The following is a 14,628-nucleotide window of genomic DNA, read 5'->3' as shown; positions in this document are numbered from 1 at the left end:
TTCCTTCATTTGGCAAAAAAAATGTATAATTAATTATTTGAAAAAAAAAAAAAAAATACAGGTAAACAATTGAGGTGACAAGGGCGTAGTTTCTGTCGCTGCTGTGTCAAGGCAAGCGAGTTGCGCTCGGCACCTGGTACTGCGCCTATTTTTAAATAGCCAACTCTTGACGAATGCTCTCGCTTACGGCCATACCACCCTGGCAATGCCTGATCTCATCTGAACTCGGAAGCTAAGCAGGGTTGGGCCTGGTTAGTACTTGGATGGGAGACCGCCTGGGAATACCAGGTGCTGTAAGCTTTTTGAATTCCTTCATTTGGCAAAAAAATAAATGAATACATTATTGAAAAAAAAAAATACAGGTAAACAATTGAGGTGACAAGGGCAGTTGTCGCTGCTGTGTCAAGGCAAGCTGAGTTGCGCTCGGCTCCTGGTACTGCGCCTATTTTTAAATAGCCAACTCTTGACGCTGCTCTCGCTTACGGCCATACCACCCTGGCAATGCCTGATCTCATCTGAACTCGGAAGCTAAGCAGGGTTGGGCCTGGTTAGTACTTGGATGGGAGACCGCCTGGGAATACCAGGTGCTGTAAGCTTTTTGAATTCCTTCATTTGGCAAAAAATTAATTATTTTGAAAAAAAAAAAAAATACTAACATTGAGGGACAAGGGCATTGTTTCTGTCGCTGCTGTCAAGGCAAGCTGAGTTGCGCTCGGCTCCTGGTACTGCGCCTATTTTTAAATAGCCAACTCTTGACGACTGCTCTCGCTTACGGCCATACCACCCTGGCAATGCCTGATCTCATCTGAACTCGGAAGCTAAGCAGGGTTGGGCCTGGTTAGTACTTGGATGGGAGACCGCCTGGGAATACCAGGTGCTGTAAGCTTTTTGAATTCCTTCATTTGGCAAAAAAATTATAATAATTTTAAAAAAAAAAAAAATACAGGTAAACAATTGAGGTGACAAGGGCATTGTTTCTGTCGCTGCTGTGTCAAGGCAAGCTGGTTGCGCTCGGCTCCTGGTACTGCGCCTATTTTTAAATAGCCAACTCTTGACGACTGCTCTCGCTTACGGCCATACCCCCCTGTGCATGTGTGAGAGTGGTACATTCCAGGAAGTGTTTGGCTGCAGTTGGTGAGAGAGGCTCACCACATTTTCTTCTGTTTAGTTTTATTTTTGACTAAAATACATTTTTGTTAAAGTTTTTTTGAGTTTGTTTAGTTTATCCTCCCAGCAGCGTGAGCTGTTCGGGAGGAGTGTTTTTTATTCCTATTTTTTTGGAATGGACGGATCTACGGTGACAGACCTGGCAATGGCGGACGGATTTGAGAAGGCAAATGACAATGGACTGGACAGACGACAACGAGAAACAAACCGATCGGAGAAGGAAGCAAGGAAAAGGATTTATTTAAAAGAAGCAACTGTAACGTGGATATGGGACAAACAACTGAGGTGAGAGCAATGGATTTAATTAAAGCAGTGACGGAGAGGATTGGGGATGGAAAGATTTTGGCTGTAAGACCAAAACAAAACAAGGAATATGAAGTAACACTTGAAAGAGAGGAAGATGCTGATGTGTTAACAGACGGATTGACTATTAAAGGGATAAACTGTACAGTAAAGAGGCTACAAAATCGAGATTATGTTGTCTCCTTCATGCATCTGCCTGTCTATGTTGCTGACATAGATATTTTAGACAAATTGGATCATTGGGGAGTTTGTCCCATTTCAAAAATTAAAAGAAGGTTTTATCCGGGCACAGATATTGAAGATGGGACGAGGTTTGTTAAAACCAGATTCCCCAAGGAAGTGGCGTCCCTCCCGTACAGCACAAGAATAGAGACAGCAGAAGGACCACAATACTTTAGGGTGATGTACAGCCATCAGGTGAAAACTTGCAGGCTGTGTATGAGCCCAGATCATGTGGTGAAAGACTGTCCAGATTTTAAGTGTTTGTGCGAGGAAAGGGGCATTTCGCAAGGGATTGCGATGCGGTGAAGTGCCCGGATTGTAATAAGGTTTTAAATAAATGTGAATGTTGGATGGGGGAAGAGGAGGAGGAGGTAGAGCAGCGGGTAGACAGACAGATGTAAGGAGACAATATACAGTCAGAGGACAAAACAACAACACAAGACAGAAGAACAGAATCTAAAAGTGAAAAACTACAAGAGAATGAGGCTAATGGAAAGGACAGAGTCACTGAACAGGAAGAGACAACATGGACACAAATGGATATGACTGACAGTTTAAGGAATGTTTTGGAAGCAGCAGAATTGAGCAATTTGAATAATAAAGACTTACAACAAGGACAACAGGAAGACATATTTTGGACACAAATGGACATGACAGACAGTTTTCAAAAGGCATTGGACACAGTGGAGACAAAAGACCAAAGTAATGAGGAGCAAGACGAGTTAGAGGAACATTTACAAAAGGAGGGAAACAAAGAGACACAGGTGAAATCATCAAAAGAAGAAGATCGATAAAGATAAAACCTAATTTAGAGACTGCAAGGAAAAAACTGCTAAAAGATGAGAAATTGAATGCGAAAATAAGTATGAGTTGCTAAAGGGCTTGGAAGAGATGGACTGAGATGATGGTTTTTATGAATGTTTTTATCTTATTTATGGTTTTAGGAATTGTGTCTTTTAATGCAAGAGGGCTTTTAGACATCAGAAAATTTGAAAAAGTGAAAGAAATGTGTAAACGAGAAGATGTGATTTTATTACAAGAGACAAACTGGAAGGAAGAATACATGAAGGAAATAAGAAAAAGGTGGAGTGGGGAGATTTTATACAATAATGGGGATGGGAGGCTGGGGAGAGGAGTTGCAATTTTAAAAAGAAAACAGTGGGGTTTTATGTAAAACAATCTATAATGACAAAGAGGGGAAGTGTATGATATGTGAAATGGAGTATGAGAAGAAAAAAGTAATTATGGTGAACGTTCATGCCCCAACAGAGGAGAACAGAAAGAAAGAGTATTTTAATGTACTAAGAGATTATTTAAAGAAATATGAAAGAGTTATTATCATGGGGGATTTTAACACTGTTTTTAGTAAATTAGAAATGGCTGAGGGAATGGTTTTTAAAACGGATAAGGGGAGAAAAGAACTGAAAATATTGATGGAGGAAATGAATTTAATTGATGTGTGGAGAGAAAGGAATGAACAGAAAAAAGTACTCAAGAAGACAGTTAGTGGGGAATTTTTTTTGTCAAACAAGAATTGATTTTATTTTATGCACAAGAATGTTGAAGAGTTTATAAGCAAGATCAAATATGAAGAAACAAGTCTGAGTGACCATAAGCCAATTTTTATGAATCTAGACTGGAGTAATGTGAAAAGAGGGCCAGGGGTATGGGTTTTAAACACAGCGGTTTTAAAGAATGAAGACTATGTTTTAAGTATAAAGGAAATTATTCAAAAGGAAAAAGGGAATGAAATTTATAATGAGGACAAAAGAATGTGGTGGGAGAATGTGAAACATTTAGTTAAAAAGTTTACAATAAAATACTGTAGACAATTACAAAATTGTAAAAAATATAAGGAAAAGAGCTGAAAGAAAAACTAGAAAACGAATTGAAAAATGAGAATGGAAAAGATACAAAAGATAAAAGAACTGGAAGGAAGACTGAAAGAAATGGAGGAGGAGAAATTTGAAGGTGCAAGATTAAGAAGCAAAGCCAAATTTACAGTGGAGGGGGAAAAGTGCACTAAATTTTTCTTTGATCTAGAGAAGACAAGAGGGAAGGCAGAAATGATTAAAGAAATAAGGAGCAAAATGGGAACATAGTAGAAGAAAATGAGGAGATTTTGGAAGAAATAAGATCATATTATGAGAAATTGTTTTGCACAGAGGGAGTAAAAGAAAAAAAAAAGGGAATTGCTAAAGCTAATCAAATCAAGAGTAGAAAGAGGAAAAAAGAGAATGTGACAAGGAGGTAAGAGAAGAAGAAATAAAAAGAGCAATTAGTGAATTGAACAAAAGAAAAGTCCAGGAATTGATGGGTTGGGAAGTGAATTTTATATTGTTTTTAAAGATATTTTATCTAGTATTTTAAAGGAAGTATATGATGAGATTTTTGAGAATGGTGGGGTAAATAAAAGAATGGGGATGGGCTTAATGAAGGTGATATACAAAGGAAAGGGGGATAAAGTAGATTTAAAAAATTATAGACCTATAACAATGCTCAACTGATTTTAAGATTTTAGCAAAAGTTTTAGCTAACAGACTAAAGGAAGTGATGCCAAGCATAATCAAAACAAACCAAGCATATAGTATAAAAGGACGAGACATTGCTGACACAACTATGAGTATTAAAGACACAATAAGATATATAAATGATAAGAAGAAAGATGGTTTTTTAATTAGTCTGGACTTCGAGAAAGCTTTTGATAGAGTGAGCATGACTTTTTATTTGGAGTGTTAAAGAGTTTTGGTTTTGGGGAAAATTTTATAAGTGGGTTCAGATTTTATATAGAGGAGCTATAACCAGGATAAAATGCAATGGTTTTTTAACGGACTGTTTTAAAATAACAAGATCAATCAGACAGGGTTGCCCGTTATCTGCACTTTTATATGCCTTAGTTGCAGAACCACTGGGATTAGCTGTGAAGCATGAGGAACGAATAAAAGGAATAGAGGTAGAGGGGGAGTGAAAAATTTTCAATATGCTGATGATACCACATTAATACTACAAGATCTGGCAAGTGTAAAGCAAGCAATGGAAACGTGCAACATTTTTGTAAGGGTTCAGGAGCTAAAATAAACGAAGATAAAACAGTATATTTGAGATTTGGAGGAACTGAGGCTTTATCTGGACATTTTACGTTCAAGGAAATGGATGAAATAAAATTTTAGGCATTGTAGTTGGGAGGGATGAAAAGAAAGCAGAAGTAACTATGTGGGAGGAAATGTTAGGAGGGATTGAAAGAAGGCTGAGGTTTTGGAAATTAATGTCTTTAACTTTGAAGGGGAGGGTTTTAATTTTGAATGTTTTAATGGTTTCTAAATTATGGAATATTTTATATGTGTCATCAATGCCACTGTGGATGGAAAAAAGGCTGAAAAAATGTTTTTTAGATTTTTTATGGGAAGGGAAGCCTCCAAGATAGCATACGCAACGTTGATTGGAGAAGTGGCAAAGGGGGACTAGGTTTAATAGACGTGGAGCAAAGAAAAAACAGCTTAAGAGTGAAAATGGTAAAGAAATATTTGGATGAAGAAATAAGGCAGCATGGAAAAGAACAATGGAATATTTTTTAAGTAAAAGTGGCAATTTTAATATGGGAGATAATATTTTATGGATGAGGATGAAAACATTCATGACAGAGGGTCTACCAGATTTTATAAAGAATTGATTGGAGCATGGGGGAAATTTTTAACTTGTGTACATTTTAATATACAAGGACGCGAGAACATTTTAAATCAGCCTTTATTTTAAACAGTGACATTCTTAATCAAGAGAAAGTGGTGTTTTTTAGGAAATGGTGGGAGGTGGGAATAACAAGAGTAAGGGATATTTTATATGAATTTAAGGAAGGATTTTTACCGGTGCAGTATGTTATTGATGTGATGGATGAAGCGAGGAGGATTTTAACAGACAAGACTTAATAAAGGAATACGACATAATTAAAAATGCCATACCTGCAGAATGGTTAACAAGAATAGAAAACATGGAAGAAAATAAACCAAGTAAAGATGTGAGTGTAATTTGGAGAGAAATGGTGGGATTTGATTGTACAGTGAAAATGATTTATGGGTTTTTTAGAGATGGGGTTTTTAAGAAACCTGGTGCAAATCAGTACTGGATACGGCGTTTAAAGATGTAAATGAAGACAAATATGGGCTAATATAAATGGCAAATTTGTACAGTCAAAACTGGAGAATTTAGAATATTTTATCAGGAGTAAAGCAGTGTTTACAGATGTCATTTTAAACAAAATAGGGATGGAGGAAAGTCTCACATGTAAAGTATGTCAAGATGCAGATGAAGGATTTTTACACTTGTTTTTATATTGTAATGAGTTAAAAGATTTTAATGAGAAATGCAAAAGCATGATTTTAACTTTGAAAGGAGAAGAGACGACAATCTAGAGTGGGAAAAGGTGTTACTGTTGGGGCTGAACAAAGAGTGTATAATAAAAACTCATAAATTTACTTGTGATTTTAATGAAAAGTGCAATATGGGAGAGAAGAGTTGTAGCAAAAAAGGAAAAGTTTTATTAAATGTGTGGAATGTGTTTAAGAGGAAGGTGGAGAAATATTTTGAATGTCTATTTTATTATTTTAAGTTAGAGGAAATGCAGGAGGCTTTTTATGATGTTTTTACTCAAGAAGTCACAAAGATTTTAAATGACACAGGAATAAAAATGTCTTTTTAAAATGTGATTTTACCTTTTAAGGAATACTACTTGCAACATTTTATGTGAAAAAAAACACATTGTTGTGAAGCTATGATGTAAAATGACCTTTTTAATGTTTTGTCTTAAGTGTAATCTGTATAAATAAGTGAATTGTATGAATTTTGAACAGTTAATAAAAAAAAAAAAAGATAAAAAAAAATGTGACCACCTGGGAGAAAGATAGCGTTTTGGTCAAATGGAAGCAGGTGGACTTGAGGGTGAAGCAGCTGGACTTGAGGGTCCTAGAAAACCCATAGTAACTGTTATTCTCTGGCCTTCAAGGGAATAGAATGCTATTTTAGCTTTTTTGTGCGGTGCTGGCAAAAAAAAAACAGGTCCCATCTAGATTTGAATTTAGATCGCTGGATGCAGAGTGCTATCCATTACATTATGGAACCTCAAGATGGTGTAGAGCTGCTGCCCGAGATGAAGATGATGAATTAAAAAACTGGCCTTGCAGGAAAGTAGCAGAAGGTCCATCCAAGGCGGAGCCAATGTGCATTGATTTCTGAGTAACTCGTCATTCGGCATGCAGGGCTCCTCACACATTTACTGGAGCAGGACTAGGTAGGGCCTTCAAAAGAAAAGCACGCTATTCTAGGCAATTTGACGACCAAATGGCAGGCAGGGCAAAGAAGCCACCACAGAACAGATGTGATCTTATTTTTTCTTTTTTGACCACGTCTAAAATGTTCAATTTGGCTTGCGAAAAGGGGAATTAGCTCAAATGGTAGAGCGCTCGCTGCGCAAACGAAGGGGCCCAACCTTCTCGCTCACTCGCAAGCGAACAAGTCGCAAAAAACGCGACAAATTTCGCTTGCAGTAGTGTTCGTGGCTTTGTGACTGTGCATAATGTGGTATTTTGGTTGCATATTGCATGTCATTCTAAATGTCATTTTTGCGTGCTGGATTCGAACACACGATCTGTGTAACACAATATCCAATCAGTGTCAGTTTCAGCGGAGCCAATCAGCTGCGCTATTATTGAAATTTTACTGACGTAACACAGGCAATTATATTGATATTACTATTATTATGTGGATATTGTTCTTAAAAAGCATATTACGTTAATTAAAAATTAATGAAAATGTTTCAATTAAACATATGTATGCATGCTTATGTATATATAAGTATATTATATATATTTATGTATTAATATTAAATATATACTATATATATATTAAAGAGCCCATATTATGGGTTTTTGAAAATGCCCTTCCATGTAGTGTTCACACGCTCTAAGTGAAGTGAAATATCCAGCTAAGGCTTAAATCTGTAAGTGTACAGTGTTTAAAACTATTGATTCATCTATAAAAGAGTCGACTCATAGAGCTTCAAACGAGTCGCCTTGATAACGAGTCATTAGGTGTTTCGCGATGACGCAGCTACGAAACACAAGTAGTTGGGCGCGCAAACCCGGGAGATTTGAAACCTGCGGCCCCGCCCACTAACAGAAAAAAAGTCACACACACACAGAGACACACACAGACACTGGTCGAATGAAGTCACGCTGTGCAGATGGATATTATGGACAGTCTAATCAAAGATGAAACATCAGCAATATAGCCCAGCCTTGAGCAGTTCTGAGTGCTTCTGAAAACTATATGCTTTCAAAGAAGACTTCATCAGTTTGTTAAAGGAAGGATCAGTATAGACTGTCAGAACATGGATCAGTGCATCATGGATCAGTTTCTTCCCCCATTTCACCAGTGTAAGTACGTGCGATTAAAACTGTTGCCTCGTTTACTCTATCTTGCACATGATGTATTTAGTTGTGTTTTGTTACTTGTAACTGCGTGTGCTGTATCAGGTTAACTCTTTATATTCTCATATCGCGTGTAAAGCCACGTTGAAAACGCGACGCGTGCCGCTTTGATTACGGATCGTCAGCTGTTTACACACATGCAACGGACAAGTTTCAAAATATTTCAGCTCAATATTATTGTCTCCTCGTGTGTGTAACGCACGGGTATTCGCGGATATAACAGCGCGCTCCTCTATGGACGCGCCGGCCCTGTGTGTGTGTGTGTGTGTCTGTGTCTCCTCGTGTGTGTAACGCACGGGTTTTCGCGGATATAACTGAGCGCCGCGCCGCGCCCTCTCTATTCAGCCGCTCCTTTATGGACGCGCCGGCCCTCTGTGTGTGTGTCTGTGTCTCCTCGTGTGTGTAACGCACGGGTTTTCGCGGATATAACTGAGCGCCGCGCCGCGCCCTCTCTATTCAGCCGCTCCTTTATGGACGCGCCGGCCCTCTGTGTGTGTGTGTGTGTCTCCTCGTGTGTGTAACGCACGGGTTTTCGCGGATATAACTGAGCGCCGCGCCGCGCCCTCTCTATTCAGCCGCTTCTTTATGGACGCGCCGGCCCTCTGTGTGTGTGTGTGTGTGTCTCCTCGTGTGTGTAACGCACGGGTTTTCGCGGATATAACTGAGCGCCGCGCCCTCTCTATTCAGCCGGTCTTCTATGGACGCGCAGGCCCTGTGTGTGTGTGTGTGTGTGCGTGTGTGTGTGTGTGTGAAAAGAGCAAGAAGACTGTGACCTCCTCGCCAGTTCTTGGACTTTTTGCTCAATAAAATAGTTAGTCGTCAGTATTTTCTAGTCCATCGTCTGTGTTTACATTCACCCACTGGCAGCCAAAATCCACTATGAAGCGTGTATGCACTGTAACTACTTTTATATTGTAGATTAGCAGCTGGCATTTCACTCTGTCTCGCGCTGAAGCCTGTCAGTGTTGTCGACCAATAGCAGCAGGCTGCCATCGGTCCAATCAGCGCAGATTAGCTTCGCGCTGAGGAGGGGTTTGGGAACAAATGAATCGCTGAACGATTCATATGGGAGTCGCTGGGATAATTAGGTAAAAATAAATGCAGATTATAAGACCATCAAAGTGTTTTTTGACCTTGCATGCATATTAGACTGTTGTTGGAGACCCTTACAACCTAAATATGACCCTATTTCATGTATAATATGGGCTCTTTAATATATGTTATATTTCTTTATGTAATAAAGAATAACTTTTAAATTTAAATAACTTTAAATGAATGCACACAAAAACAAGTAATATGCAAAATGGTTTATTAAAATGAATACAAATATTAAAATCGCAAAACAATGTAAAAATGTAAAAAAAAAAATAATAAATAAAAACATATCTTAATATATAAACTATATAATATACAATAAATAAAACAATACAATATATATTTACTTATTTTGCACATATAATTTATTAAAACAATACTATATTAAATATATTATTTATTATACACATATAAAAACAATACTCTATTATATTTATTTTTATACACACAATATATTAAACAATAATATAAATAATAAAATGCAAGAGTGGGGGCACGTATATATAAAATATAGTATTTAAGCAATGTATAAAATGTTATTTTTTTAAGAATTATAAATATGTTTTTACATAAAATGCACACAAATATTAAATAAGTACACACAAGACAAAATAAGAGTGGGCCTATGTAATATATAAGTGCTACTTTAAAATGCTACATATTAACACACAAAAATTAAATAAAATGAGAGAGAGTACCCATGTAACATTTACAAAAATATACAGCAATTTGTACTTTATTCTGGAGCTGGAGTTTGTCCTTTATTTTGCTGGCGCTGTTCTGCCAACCAGTCCTCTAAGGATTTGCCATTTGAAGTTTGCAGGCAAAATGTGGCATTACCAAATCGGCTATGGCCAAACTCCCTTAGTCTTGGGGTGCCCACATTTGCTGCAAACAATAAAAGTAACCGCACGCACATACTTCCTTTTGTGGACTCCACTTTCCTTCTCCTGTTCCTGTCTGCGTGGAGCAGGTGCAGGTGGAGGAACAGCAGGTGCAGGTGAAGCTGGGACTGCACTGGATGTTGGTGCAGCAAATGATGGAATCACCATTGACACACTCATGTCTGGGTTAAAAACAAGTGTGCCAAACAATGATCCAGGTCCTGAAATGGGCTGCACAACACCTGGTGCTGTGGGGGGTGGTGCAATCGGGCACACCGTGCTGGGGGCCGGTGGAAAGGAGCACACCGGGGGGGGGCAGACACAATGGGGCGCACTGTGTGGAGGCTGATATGATGGGGCACACTGTGGTGGAGGTTGGCGAGATGGGGCGCACTGTGGTGAAGGTCGGTGTGATGGGGCACACCATGGTAGGGCCGGTGCAATGTGGCAGACTGTGGTGGGGGTTGGCGCGATGGGGCATACTGTCGTGGGGGCCGGTGGGAAGGAGCACACCGTGGTGGCATCTGGCAGGAAGGAGCAAACTGTGGTGGTTGCAGAAGCAGACTTTCGACCAGGTCGAAGAAGAGGTGCCTGTCCTTCTTTATTTGGAGGAAAGACAAACTGGTGTTTGGGGCCTGATGTTGATGGTGCCTCGTCCAATTCTTCCTCGGCAAAGGAAGCTGCGTATCTGCCACAGCAATTGGATCAAGTGGAGTCAGTCCCTGAGTGAGTACACTCATTTCCTAATCCTTTTGCCTCCGTTGAAACCTGATAATAATGATATTATTATACATATATATTAATTTAGAAGTATTCAGGTACTTTAAAGAAAATAATGTGCTTTGCTTACCACTGAATGAGCGTCTTCTGGTTTAGCTCAAAAAGCTGGATCACCGTTTCATTCATCAGCCTGCGACTGCCAAGCACCAGATCCCGGATGTGGTGGTAATCGGTCAGTATTTTAGACCACCTGGGGGTGCGAACACCAGCCTTCTTGGAAGTGGACTTGTGTACGGCACACAGCTTTGTACAAATGGCCTCAACCAAGCGGCTGGTGCTAGGCCACTGTGCTGGACCCCCAGGATGTCCAATCAGACAGCGCTTGACGCTCTCCACACCTGGAGTGACTCCGGAGCGCTTCGGTGCCTTAAAGCGCCCATATGTCAGCTCTCTCTGGCCTCTGTCACCTGCAGGTCAGTGAGGTAAGGAGCCTCACGAAGACCTACCAAATAAGCAGCCAGATCCTGGACCTTGTCCCACCCAGCAATGCCATCAGGTCCAATGACTACTCCCTGGTAAATACAGAATAAATTTAGTATATGTGGAATAAAAAGACTAAATCAAATTAAGTTCTTAATGTATCTTACCTGAGCCTCAACAGAGAGACTGTCTCCAGAGTCGGATGGCTGTGACGGCACTGAGGGGGCTGGGCTAGGAAGCTGTCCTTCTCCACCAGCTGATGTGGACGGCTCAGCCAGTGATGCTGGGGACTGAGGCAGAGGCGAAGATGAGGGGCTGTTTCTGAGATCACGGCAGGGGTCATCCTCATACAGCACTGGAACTGTGATGTCCTCCATGATCTCCTCCTCAAACCCCTCATCTTGCAGATCCTCGTCATCTACTTCCTCCACCAGCCTGTTTTCCTCCTCTGGGTTCTGGAGCACCGGAGTCAGGGTTTTGCCGGTCTGGCTGTAAAGGTACTCCATTCCCAGCAATTCACCTTAAAGAATAAAACAATAAAAAAAAAACATATATGAAATAAAACTAATAATAAAGTAAATATTTAGATAAACATTTTGTGTAGTACATTAAGCTTAATAAATAACTTATAACAACTAGTTAATGAATTTCTTGCCTGTATATGCTCCAGGAGGGTGATAACGGTTATCCCAGGGCTTCCCTAAGACTGCTCGGCTAAGCCTGTCCACAGCCTCTCTCATGGCACTGCCATATGACCGTATGGAGGATGCTCCTTTTATGGTGCTTTCCATCCGCTCATCATTCCAGCGCATCAAGCCCTCAAGGAGATAGGCCTGAAAATGCGCATCACTGGCACTGGTCCCTGGAAATTAAAATAGTTAAAAATATATGAAGAATTAAGTAACATGTTATTAGGTTATGTACTAACATTAAAATTATTGTCATTATAAACAGAGTTTCTTGTCAGGCAAGACAGCTTTGTCAATGCTGATAACATCACAAATGTTATTTAAATGTTTAATATGTTACATTAAAGCAATGGAAGTAATCACAGTGCTTATATGTTTTACAAAATAAAACAATCCAAATGTATGTAATACCTGGAATAAACGGTTTAGGTGGAGGTGGAAGGACTCCAAAGATGTAGAGCCACGGGCACACCTGTAACAACACAGCCCCACACCGCCTTTCTTCAGTGTCCCTGTCTTCATGTATAATGGAAAGTTCTCTGGGTCTTGAATGCACTGTACATGCTTCTGCTGTTCCTTCCATATCTGCTGGATCCGTTCGTGGTCCAGCAGAGGAACACCCAGAGTGTCCTTCCCATGCTCGCTGTCAAAATGGTCTAACAGCTTTCCAATCAGACAGGTGGTCTCCTCCACACCTCTGGTCCTCCTACGGCAGTGCAGTGCTAGCTCCCTCCAGTTTATGCGAGCACGTTTGTGAAATGTGGCCAGCCTTCTTTGCCGCCAGCTCACCCTCCTTTGCCTGGCGAAGAGCGGCCACATCTTCTGGATCCCACTGAAAGATGCACGTGGACAGACGTGCCATGAATCCCGTAGAGCGGATGAGCTTCTGTTGTGACACCTGCAGCAAACCGGCGCATAAAATGCCAGATGTCAAGGCGCACTTCAAGCTCATCCCACTCCCGAAACATGATCTTCACCGGAGACTGGCCGTGCTGACTGCAGCAATCTCTGTCCACATACATTACTTTCGGGGCTGCCTCTCCTGCCTCCCGGTAACGCTTCATCAGCCCGGCCGCCATTGGGTCCAGTCCATGACCCTCGGCAGCTGACAGCACAGAGACAAGGACTTGGCTGTGTTCGTTCCCCACATTAGTGCACCAGGCAGCTGTTCCCGCAGCAGCACCTGCAAGTTTCTTTGTGATCTATTAGGAAAAATAAAACTGTGTTAAATATGTACGCACACATATCCATATCTGGCAAATGTCTGGATATAAACATACCTTCTTTGTGGAGTCCATCTTTAGAACACAGCCAAAGACGGAGGTGATTTTGGCCTTGACCTCGTGCAGTCGCCCCAGAACATCCCTGGCATAGACGGCTAACAGCCACTTAGGTTTGGGTATGGCAGGTAAGAGGGGAGGCTCAGCAAACACAGGAGGTTGCACAAGGGAGGACCTTGTGAATAGTTCACAGGCAGTCAGGTACTGCAAGACTCGCTGTGTCCATGCCTTGCTGTGTTGCTCCATCAGCTTTTTGAAAAGCTGAGTCACACTGTTGCCCAGTGTCCTCTCCCTCATCATCCTAACTACCCGCTTGTCACATGAGTATCTAAGGAAACAACATTATAATCAGGGAAATGCTTTGTTTGCTAAAAATTAACACAAATAAAATATTGGCATTATGAATTACCTGTGTGTCAGCAAAGCTGGAAACTGACTACGGTGGCCAATATCCAGCTGTCCTAAGATGTCCTCGGACCAGGCAGGATACGTCTTTTTGCACCGCTTGCACTCCAGATACCCAGTGGCAAGGTCGTACCAGCCGTCGATGTTGAGGACCTTGCGCACCGTGCTGTAAATTCCTGCAGCTGTTAGTCTGTGCTTACCACAGCTTAGGCGAACACAGACAAGTGGAAACAACCACATCTTCAGCGGCATCCACAGAAAAAGTGGTCGGCAGAAGAAGAGGTCAGGAGAGGCAGGTGGCTGCGTGTTAATTAGAGGGGGCTGGGGAGGATACCACCAAAGCTTCAGCTGGGATACTAGCTCTGGCTTGCCGGTTTTTAAGTTTGTTTTAAATACCGTGTTCCGGATCCACTTATGCTGGTAAGGGGAAGCTGATCTTTCCAGTGAACTGGAAGCTCAACTGGTGGCAGATGATGTTGAAGATCTAGTGTTTTTGCTGTTTCCGCTGATGGAGATGGATTGGCACAGGCCTCTGAGTGAATAGTAACAAACAATTTATGGTTAACAATATTATGATGACTGTTGCTTTTGATAGTAAGGTGCCACAAATTATGCCCATGAACAGCCAGTGAAGCAATAGTTTTGGATAAGTATTATTATTAATATGACTATACTTAGAAATACAAGTTAAGAGAATGGTACTGTTAGGAAGCAAAGAAATTAGTATGCACTTTATTGATGAAAGGGATATGAATTAACACAATTCTCTGCGAATGTGAATTATATGAAATGGAGTGAGTAAAATGAGGCATGATTAGTATAAATTATTGAAGCATAAAGACATGAAGCATGCACACAGATACAGTAAGGAAAAACTGCTCAGCTGATAATGACAGCAATGAAT

The 14,628-nt window shown here is 40.6% G+C and overlaps 1 protein-coding gene and 3 non-coding genes across 4 annotated transcripts in view; all 4 read left to right on the top strand.

Moving 5' to 3' along the window:
- c2cd3 (C2 domain containing 3 centriole elongation regulator) overlaps positions 1 to 14,628 on the top strand; it is an 82,025-nt gene that overhangs the window by 31,057 nt on the left and 36,340 nt on the right.
- LOC130242576 (5S ribosomal RNA) lies at positions 182 to 300 on the top strand. The gene has a single exon (XR_008839077.1). It is a non-coding gene; the product is annotated as a 5S ribosomal RNA (ribosomal RNA).
- Positions 478 to 596, top strand: LOC130242564 (5S ribosomal RNA). Its single transcript, XR_008839066.1, has one exon. It is a non-coding gene; the product is annotated as a 5S ribosomal RNA (ribosomal RNA).
- On the top strand, positions 768 to 886 carry LOC130242553 (5S ribosomal RNA). The gene has a single exon (XR_008839054.1). It is a non-coding gene; the product is annotated as a 5S ribosomal RNA (ribosomal RNA).

The sequence above is a fragment of the Danio aesculapii genome, chromosome 15, assembly GCF_903798145.1.
Source record: "Danio aesculapii chromosome 15, fDanAes4.1, whole genome shotgun sequence".
In the NCBI taxonomy this organism is placed as follows: Eukaryota; Metazoa; Chordata; class Actinopteri; order Cypriniformes; family Danionidae; genus Danio; species Danio aesculapii.
This window is presented reverse-complemented; position numbering and strand designations above follow the sequence as displayed.